The following is an 8,366-nucleotide window of genomic DNA, read 5'->3' as shown; positions in this document are numbered from 1 at the left end:
GTTGAGCACCCAATTGAGTAACGGAGTCCACTTCATGCTTTCCTCCTCTAGTAGCCTTGCGAGGTCTACTATATTGTGAATTATGGACCGCCATTTCCTCAATCTTGTTCCATGTTTGATTGTCATCAACTTCGGTGAACATTCCATTTGATCCCATATTGAGAATGTTCCTTGAATCTTCATATAAACCGTTCCAAAATTGTTGTACCAAAAACCATTCGCTAAGTCCATGGTGAGGACATGAGCGACAAATACCTTTGAACCGCTCCCAAGCTTCATACAAAGATTTTTCATCCCTTTGCTTAAAACCCGTAATTTGAGCTCTTAGCATGTTAGTCTTTTCCGGTGGGTAGAGTTTTTTGTAGAAAGCTAGAGCTAACTTCTTCCAAGAATCTATTCCAAGGGTGGCCTTATCAAGGCCCTTCAACCATTGCTTTGCGGTGCCGATTAACGAAAAAGGAAATAAGACCCATCTAATTTGGTCTTGAGTCACGCCCGTTTGAGAGATAGCATCGCAATAATCGCAAAAGGTTTCCATATGAGAATGAGGGTCCTCACTAGGCATTCCCCCGAATTGGCTCCTCTCAACTAGTTGGATGAAGGCGGACTTGGCAATAAAATTACCGGTGAGATGTTGCGGTGTAGGAGTACCATTTGGTAGATTCTCCTCGGTGGGTATAGAGTGTGATGAGAATTTAGGCATTGTAGGTGGATTTTGTGGGATATTGTGTAATGGGTTTTCTTCTCCTTCTATTGCGAAAGGATTGACAAACTCACTAGTGGGTTGAACAACTTCACCAACACCTCTCAAATTCCTCCTAACAAGTCTCCTATTATTCGTCAAGGTTCTTTCGATTTCACGGTCAAAAGGTAACAAATAACTTTGTAACCTTCTAGACAAGCAAAATATCAAACAACTCAAAAACAATTAGAACAAACCTTGAGGAGTTTTACTTCCCCAAGGTGAAGAAAGACACAACTAATAACAATAAAAAGAAATCTTAAATCAATTAAACACCGTCCCCGGCAACGGCGCCATTTTTTATCGATGCCATTTCGTGTTCACAATTAAGTATATGTGGTCGTTGGTCAATGGTCGATACAAAACACAATTTATACTTCACAAACAACTCTACAATTAGTAAAGAGGCAAGTAAAGGTCGGATCCCAAGGGACGGGTATTGAAATGAGAATTCTATTGTAACTAGTAGTGTCTAGGGGTGTCACAAATTGGGTTGGTGTAGAAGGTCACTAAACTAAAATAACAATGAAAATAAACTAGCAAGATGAATAAAATAAGAGGTGTAAACAATTGATTAAAAGCACTAGGGTGTCATGGGATCATAGGGGAATCATGGGATATGATCATACAAACATGTTCTCAAATTATAAGCAAGCAATTATTGTTGTGATGGATTGAGTTGGGTTATATCTTACAATCCTAGGAAAGTTTGGGTCCCGGAGCCGAAGCGATTAGATTGTACAACACCTACAAGTCGACTTAATCTTTCCTACTCAACACATGCATGGTCTAATGAGACTCGAGTTGGGTTATGTCTTACAAGTCTCATTGAAAAGATAGAAGATGATAGTAAATGCAAGGATTCATAGGCTTAGCATTTCATCAAATATAACATGTGCATGAATTGAGATCAAAACAAGCAAGCAAATAAGATATGAAAGCATATTGATTTAAGCATGAATCATCCCCATGATGGTTTCCCCTAATCACCCATTAAACCCTAGCTAAGAGACTACTCACTCATTATCATGTTGATCATGCTAGCAAGGTTGTCAATCATACCAACAATATGAAACATGATGAATAAATGAAAGTAATTAACAATAATTAAAAAGGGATTAAGAGATTATACCTACTAATGATTCCAATAATAAAGCAAGAATAATAGAAGTACTTGAATCCTAGATTGAGAGGTTGTCAATCTCCCAATAATAACCCAAATAATCTTCAATTACCCAAAATAAAGGAAGAACAAGAGAGAGATTAAAGAACTAAAACTTGGATTAAAACTTGATTAATACTTGATTACAATATTAAAGAGAGATTTGATTGATATTAACTACACTAACTATTGATAAGAAGAACATGCTCCTCTAATTAGCCTAATGGGGTATTTATAGTGAAAATTAGGGAGGATGCATTAGGGTTAACTAAGGGCTAAACTAGTAATTACACTTTTTAAGTTGAGCAAGGAGGACTCGGTATTTTTGGAGAGAAGGGCTTCTCTTTTCGTAGCTTGAAGAATGAAATCCGTCTTTGTGAATCGGGCGGATTAGAGTCGGGACGGCCGGATTTAGCTGTGCAATCCGAGCGGATTCGGAGAGGGACGCTCGGATTGTTGAGGGGGAATCCGAGCGGATTCCAAGGAGGGACGCTTCGGATTGTTTCGGGCTGGACGGGCGGATTTATCCGCAATCCGTTCGGATTGTTGGTCGGCGTCAATTCTTCTACTTTTCTTCCCTTTTCTTCATAAATTCCTTGGGGATTTCCTTGGGGACGCAAGGATCCTTTCTCAACATTGTTCTTCTACTATGATATGTACAAAGGCCTTCTAGTCTTGTCTCTTCTTGATGCTTGGTCATTGAATACAATCAATTTAGCCTCGCTTTGCCATGAAAATGCAAGATTCTTACTCCTTTCCTACCAAGGGATCAAAATCTCAAAGAATATGCAAAACAAAGAACTAAAGATAAGAAATGACCCAAATAGGCACTAAAAAGCATGGGAACAAGGCTAATTCGGGGGCTAAATATGCGCTAATTATGGTCACATCAAATCTCCAAAGCCTTGCAGATTGTTGGTTCTTCACTGGATAAAAATACGCCCGTCCCTATCTCCTATATCAAAAAAACACGTGACAAAACCTTCTTCTTCACTTCATTTTCTTTCATTCAAACACAAACACAATATTTTTCCCTCACTTCAACCTTCAAACCCTCATCCAAAAACAACAATCTCTCATCCAAATTCACCACAATCAAGTCCAAACTTGCTCAAATCAAAATCATTCACTCCTTTATCAACATAAGACCATTCAAACAACAATTTCTTCACAAAAATCAATCAATTCCTCTAGGGTTAGGAGAAATCCGAAAATCCCCAAACTGATTCAGCATTCAATTGAAACTTGAAGAAGAAAGGAGCATTCAAGCATTTACATGGTTTGTTGATACTAATTTGAAAGGAGAATAGAAATGACAAGAACCAAGGGAGGTATCAAGGCAACAAAAACACCAACATTGTCCAAAAGACAACAAGCTCCAGCATCTAAGGCATTGGTCTTGGTTCAACAAAGGGAGGAAGCCCTATCAACCGCCAATGCTGTCGAGGAAGCTACTACTTCTATCCCGGAAGTGGAACAATTGAAGAATTATCCGGAGGTAACTTTCATATCCAATAAGCATAGGCTTGCATTCGAATCCCTAGCCAAGAAAAAGATTCTAGCAACAAAATTTGTATGTCAAGATGCTTTGAGTAAATTTGGTGTCCTTAAACAAAGGCATTGTTCGAGTCTATGGGGTTATCAACCCTCTTTGAAATGAATGAATTGACATACCCCCTCTTTGACATTGGATTTCCTTAGTTCCTTTAGGGAGTATAAAATTGAGACTCGAGATTGTGTCGAATTCCGTCTCGAAAACAAGAATAGAACAATGCAAAAAATTGATTTTGGTAAAGTGTTTGGGCTTAAGAACCATGACCGCTTCAACAAGAAACCTTTGGAGTTTGATGCCGAACACCTTTAGCAATCTATCTCCGGTCGTGAGTTCACTACTTTCAAGGAGTGTCATGCCTTGTACATTCATCATCCGAGTATAAGGTATTGGCACAAGTTCGTGGCTAACACTTTGATTGCTAGAAAAGAAGCAAATCACTTGGCGGAATTAGACTTTGTTTACCTTGACTCCTTTTTGAAAGTTGGTGGGTGACAGGCTAAACCGCACACCTATCAAAGATAAACAAACTGGTCTAAACTAATGCAGTAGAGGAAGTCGGGATCGTATCCACAGGGAGACAATTTGTTCTATTTTCTTAACTAAGGTCTGTCTGAGTAACCGAATTGGGGGTTTGTTTTGTTGATTTAACTAAACTAATGTAGCAAGAAGTAAGGAAATAAAGTGTATACAACGAGTATAAAATATAAGGGAAAATAGCTAGGATTGTCGGTTCACCATGGTCTAATAACGGTCAAAGGTAGGGTCAAAAACTTGGTCAAATTACGGTCTGAAGGGCAGTGATAAGGTCCTCTCGGTCAACTAATCACCTTAAAAACTTTCTAATATGCTCTCGCTCTATTTAAAGTATTCTATTGTTCGTAGCAGATCTCACTCTTTCCAATCTCTCGATCTAGGTCGGAGTTTATCACATTAAATAACTAGTCGCATGCATTCAACTAATTAAATGGGAATTAAATGCTACGATTAACAATTCAGACGAGTAATTAATCCAAATCTAAAACCTAATTAAAAACCGTTATACAACCATGGATTCCCTAAATCCCAGCATAAGAAATTTAGCTACGCATATTCAAACTAACTAAATCAATAATAATAATGATAATTGAATTAGAGGATATGAAAGGAAGGTTGTGTGAAGATACTGCTGCAATTCAACATGCCTTCCTGAGCTTTTATGAGAAGTTATTGGGGACCTCTTGCAGTACCAAGAATATTTCGAATCAGGTTGTTCAGCTGGGGAGAATTTGCATTAGTGACCATCATGCCCTGCTCATGGCCCATGTTACAGATGAAGAGATCAGACAAGTTTTGTTTTCTATTCCCAAACATAAAGCTGCTGGCCCTGATGGGTACTCTAGTGCCTTCTTCCATGATGCCTAGGATGTGGTGGGTGAGTCTTTATGTGCTGCTGTGCATGACTTTTTTCTCAATGGCAAATTATTGAAGCAAGTTAACCATACTCTTATCACCTTGATCCCAAAAGTTGATATGCCCAAAAATGTTTCTCAGTATAGACCAATATCCTATTGTAATGTCACCTATAAGTGCATTTCTAAGCTGTTATGCAACAGATTGGTAAAAATTTTACCCCATATTATTAGTGACAATCAAGGGGGGTTTATCCAGGGCAGGAGTATTATGGAGAATATTCTAATTTGCCAGGATTTGGTTAGATGTTATAGTAGGAAAGCAGTTTCACCTAGATTTATGTTGAAGGTTGATTTAAAAAAAGCCTATGACCCTGTGAATTGGCTGTTTTTAGATCAGATGATGGGTGCTCTCAATTTCCCACAACAGTTTATTGATATGGTAATGGAATTTGTGGGAACTGCTTCCTATTCTCTTGTTTTAAATGGGGAGACTTTTGGACATTTTAAGGGGAAAAAAGGACTGAGACAAGGTGACCCTCTGTCCCCTCTCCTTTTCACTATTGCTATGGAATATCTAACTAGGGTGCTCTCCTATACTACTTCAACCATTCCCTTCAGATTCCATCCCCTTTGTGCCAAGCTCAAAGTGTGTCATCTTATGTTTGTGGATGACTTACATTTATTCTCAAAGGGGGATGTTGGTTCCATTATGGTCCTTCTTAGATCTTTTGCAACTTTCTCTTGTGCTTCTGCATTGCAGATGAATAGGTCAAAGACTAATTCTTACTTTAATGGAGTACCAACTAGTGTGAAAGAGGATATTTTGCAGGGCACTGGTTTTCTTGAAGGTCAACTACCTTTTAGATACTTGGGAGTGCCAATTACTTGTGGCAAAATGAAGAAATCTGACTGTAATATCCTCATTGAAAAGATGATCAGCAGGATTAGGAGCTTTGGTTCAAAGAAATTGTCTTATGCAGGGCGTCTGATTCTGGTTAACTCAGTATTCTCTTCAATTTATAGCTACTGGAGTACTATTTTTATTATTCCCACTGGGGTGTTAAATAAAATTAACTCTATCTATCGTAACTATCTTTGGGATGGGAATGCTGAGTTTATAAAGGTGCCTAAAGTAAACTGGGAAAAGGTTTGTGCCCCTAAGCAAGAAGGTGGTTTAGGCATTAGAGATAGTCATGCTTAGAATGTAGCAACCATTGGAAAATTAGTATGGTGGATCTACTGCAATCCTGATAGGCTTTGGGTTAAGTGGATCAATCAGATTTATTTAAAGGGTATTCCTTGGTCTGAGTACAATCCTAGTGGTGACATTAGTTGGGGTTGGAAGAGTGTGTGTCGTGTGAGAGATACGTTGGCTTTTGGTTACACTAATGCTCAATGGACTTTAGACAGTAAAGGCTATACTATCAGCAGTGGATATGATTTACTGAGGAAGAAGTTCCCTGTGGTGAGTTGGCATACGTATGTTTGGAATGGATGGTGCTTACCTAAGCATCAGTTCATGGGTTGGCTAATAGCACGGGAAGTAATGGTACTCAAGGATAGACTTCACAGACTTGGGGTGGCCACTGATGATAGGTGTTTGATCTATGGAGTTGCAGTTGAAACTCATTCTCATCTGTTCCAGGAGTGTAGTTACAGCAATCTGATCTTTGAGGAAATGGCCAGGCTGTGTGGCCTCATTCTCCCTTCTACAGGTTACATTTAGTGGATTGGGCTTAGTCATATTTCTGACTTGAAGAAAGGGGTGATATTGTGTTTCTTTCAAGCTGCACAATACCACATTTGGATGCATGAAAAGGAATAGGGCTCGTTTGGATGGGTGTATTATGAGACCTGAGGTCCTTTGTCAGTTGATTAAACGTGAAATTAAGTCTTGGTTGCAGGCGAAATTTAAGCAGCTTTGTACGGTTGGGGATCAAACTTGGCTTATTTCCTTGCAAATGTCATTGTAAAACACCTCTATTGTGTTAGGTGTTGAAATTGTCTGTATTCGAAATTGTAGCTTATAATAGCTGTTTCGTTCTTAATGGAATTTTACATTTCCCAAAAAAAAAAATTGATAATTGAATTAAGCATGATGAAAGTATGAGGAAAACAATTAAACATGAAATAAATGTGGAACAAAGAAAAGTAAAAGAAACAAGAGAAAGAAATAAAATGAAGAACAAAGGTTAATTGAATTACCGAAATAAAGGAAGAAATATTACAAGTTTCTCAGATCCGAAATTTCAAAAGCAAAGTAACGTATGAAGTTTTTTTTTAAGAAGTGTAAAAAGATAACATAATAATGTTCTCCACTATGCTTTATATAACAAAAGCCGAGATTTATTACTAAACAGCTAATGGGCCGAATAACTTATTGAACAAACATGGCATGGCAACTAAAAATAGTCGATCGACCACCAAATCAGTCGATCGACCAACTTCTCAGACAAAACCAGTCGATCGACTTTTCTCCTAAGTAGCAGTGTCCAGCACTTCCCTTCACGCACTTCCATGCAGCCACACGCCTTCCAAGACTATCGTTTCCGAGCTCTAGCTTCACTATCGTCTCAACTTCAACTCCGGGGGCAGATTTTGGCTTGATTTCACTCATCTTGGGCCAACAACCTGCAAAATGCATAGTACGACCAAAGTAACCGAAAACAAGGGAGAATGGTAGCTTACGCTGCCCAAAATAGCATAAAAATGCGTCCAAAAGAGTAAAGTAAACGTATGAAAAAGGCACGCATCAAACCTCCCCAAACCAAACTCTTGCTTGTCCACAAGCAAGCTCTAGACTCTACCTAAACAAACGAATAGAATGGGTTAAATCTCAGAGCTAACTACAAAGTGAAAAGCCTAAACTAATTTAAAGCAACAACCAGCAATCAATTAGCAAGACGAGTCATGCAAAACGAATTATGGAGATGTTAAAAACTGCTGAACCTTCGACCTTGCAAGACTTATCCTAATGGACTCTCACGGGTCGCTCAATCACTCATTTAAACACGTGGTAAGATACAATGTTATATAGAAAGAATAAAGAACACTCACCTAACTGCGACCTATAAGAACATGCATGCAGTCTAACATGAATAAAATATCTACAACGTACATATGCATTCCAACCATTCAAATGACCAACACACATACCGAGGACTTAATTTGGGGTAAGTGAGGTAATGGGTAAGAAGGGGCAAAAATTAATTTGGGAAAAAGGAGTCAAACGCCAAGCTAGTAACAACCGGATACCAAATTTAATCAACATTCCAACATTCCAACTTCATACTCAATTTAATAATACTAAACCGTGCAAATTAGATGCATACAGCTCACAAATCCACCATAAAATTGTTAACTCCCCCCCATAAGATATAGATAACACGTGGAAGTATAAATCATCAACACAATATCTTCCATTTTTCCACATATGATTTTTCTATCCTTCGCTTTTTTTTCTTTCTTTTTTCAACCTCTTTTTTTTTCAATTTTCTCTTCCAATTTTTTTTCTTT

The 8,366-nt window shown here is 38.3% G+C and overlaps 1 non-coding gene across 1 annotated transcript; it reads left to right on the top strand.

Moving 5' to 3' along the window:
* The first annotated feature begins 224 nt into the window (after window positions 1–224).
* LOC141634758 (small nucleolar RNA R71) lies at window positions 225–331 on the top strand. The gene has a single exon (XR_012539481.1). It is a non-coding gene; the product is annotated as a small nucleolar RNA R71 (small nucleolar RNA).
* The last annotated feature ends 8,035 nt before the right edge of the window (window positions 332–8,366 follow it).

The sequence above is a fragment of the Silene latifolia genome, chromosome Y (genome assembly GCF_048544455.1).
Source record: "Silene latifolia isolate original U9 population chromosome Y, ASM4854445v1, whole genome shotgun sequence".
In the NCBI taxonomy this organism is placed as follows: domain Eukaryota; kingdom Viridiplantae; phylum Streptophyta; class Magnoliopsida; order Caryophyllales; family Caryophyllaceae; genus Silene; species Silene latifolia.
Note: the sequence above shows the minus strand (reverse complement) of the source record. Positions and strands in the feature narration are given on the sequence as shown.